The sequence below is a fragment of the Lactuca saligna genome, chromosome 9 (genome assembly GCF_052625555.1).
Source record: "Lactuca saligna cultivar CGN05327 chromosome 9, ASM5262555v1, whole genome shotgun sequence".
Lineage (NCBI taxonomy): Eukaryota > Viridiplantae > Streptophyta > Magnoliopsida > Asterales > Asteraceae > Lactuca > Lactuca saligna.
In genome coordinates this window covers 198,428,540-198,430,945 of record NC_136425.1, presented here as the reverse complement: position 1 = coordinate 198,430,945, position 2,406 = coordinate 198,428,540, and positions in this window count along the sequence as shown.

Sequence of the window (2,406 nt, the reverse complement as noted above, 5' to 3'; positions counted from 1 at the left end):
TACACCGGATGCCATGGGAACCCCTACATGGTCTTAACTCATTGTCATGGGAACCCCCACATGGTCTTAGCCTGGAATGCCATAGGAACCCCCACATGGCCTTATATCCAACTGTCTCAGGAATCCCCCGAGGTCTTCCATGCAAGTATCACAAAGACAACTAGCATAACAAATACCACACTATCAACTAGCATACCACATATAACTAATTGCCATGGGAACTCCCGCATGGTCTTCACATAAATCCATAAGGTATCAATAGCCCATTCACAATAATCATCACAACTAAATAAATGGGTCGGCCTTGGTGCCTTCGACCCATTGGTATGGTGAGGAGACTTACCTCACACTGCCGAAGTCCTGCAGATAAAACTCTAGCTGCTGGTTGACAGATTCCCGAACTGTCAACATCAAAACAGCACCCAATTAATAATTGGGTTCCAATACATAACCATAAGTCAATGCTTGGGGTAAAAAGACTATTTTAACCTTAGCCTAACTTGGTCCAAAACCAAAGTCCAAACACACACTCTGAAAGCCCAAAAGCCCAATAATCAACCAAGGCCTAACATATGGCCCAGTTTTGCAAATTGGGCCCATATCTCTACATGGTCTTACCCTAAGGCCCAACCATTTATTCTAGTCCAAACATTTGGCTTTCCAATGGTCCAACTGATGAGTTTTAGCCATATGAACATTCCTATGTGCACATACAAACCCTAATTCTTGGATTTAGGTTTCTCTAATTGAACATGCATTGAATCCAAGACTCTTGAAAAATAGATCTAGGTAATAACATAAGAAAAACAGATCTAAAAGATTACCTTAAGTTGTTTGCTTGAATCTTCTTGTTCTTGGAGCTTAGAGTCACAATTGTCACTCCTCTAATGGCTTACAAACACCAACTAGCAAGAGGATGATTGGAGAGAGAGGGGAGGGAGCTAGAAATCGACCAGGGTTCTTCCAAAGACAAAAGTCACGATTTCATCAACCCCTTGGGTCTATTTATACTTGTAAGGCTCCTAGGGTTTCACCCTTAAACCCTAATTGAATAACTTAGACCCTAAGCAATCCAATACCCTAATGATAAGCCTTGGACGATTTCAAGGTCTATCCAAAACCCTCAAAACCGTCCCCCTTTATCCTTAAGGGATTATAGCCAAAAGTACAACTATCATACACTTCACAGTTTATGCCCTTCTATTTAATTAATCTCCTTAAGTCACCAAATTAATTCCTAATTAATTTATGACTTATATTAATCAGATAATAATATTATTATTCCTTATATTATTCTCATAATATATCTTTCTCATTATAAATCATCCTGTCAAGTTGCTATGGTGAAGGCAACCCAAAAGGACCATGCACAATCGGGTCAAATACTTGCCTAATATAGTTGCAGCCTTAGACACTATTCCAACACCAACATCTCATAATCATCAAGGCCTAGTTATGGCCCATCTATGGCCCAATTTTCGAAATTGGGTCTAAAACCCTCACATGGGCCTTACCCTTAAGCCTGTCCAAATATTCTAGTCCATATACTTGTACTTGGATCGCCCATCAATAGACCAATCACCAAAGTCCAACACAAAGGTCCAACTCAAGTCCCAAAAAAAATTAGGGTTTTCACATAAAATGAAGATTAGGGTTAAGTGTTCTTAATTAACCCATTAAGGACTTAATCCATTAAGTCCATTACTCCACTAGGCCAACATACAATATAATCGGGCTTGAGTCATAACTTCACTCCAATGGTCCAAAACGCGGGTCCCGATAATTCCAAACTTACATATTCACAATTAGGGTTTTCTAAACCCTAATTAGGGATTCTAACCCAAATACACGCCAAAAAAGTTCCAAATTAGGTTTTTAGATTAATTAGGGTTTCATTAGGTCAATTAGGGTTCCATTAGGCCAGACACCACCCATTGCCACCTCGGCGGTGGTAGTCTGCGATGGCTCACGATGGCAGCCACCACCTCACGGTGGTCGTGGTTATGATATTATGCCAAAACCCATCAAAATATCCTGAATAACAGTCCAATTCACACCCAAGCGTACACAACCGCCCAAGGTGGCGGCTGGTGGCGTAAGGTGTCAGCCACCACCTCACGGTGTTGGTGGTGAGGTTTTTTCTTCAGATCTTCGGCCAAGAAACGCTCCTAAAACCCCTTACTATTAAACACACACACAATCACTATATATCACACAGCCACCGCCACACGGTGGCTGGTGGTGGCAGAACAGTTGTACACGGTGTCAGCCACCATGGTCGGCTACCATGGTGGTTGTTCTCTGTTTTCAGGCCAAAAAAACACGCCTACATGAACAACAATGCAGTAGAACACACATACATGTGACTCACATGCCGAGATGTACACCCTAACCTCCCTCGGAGTG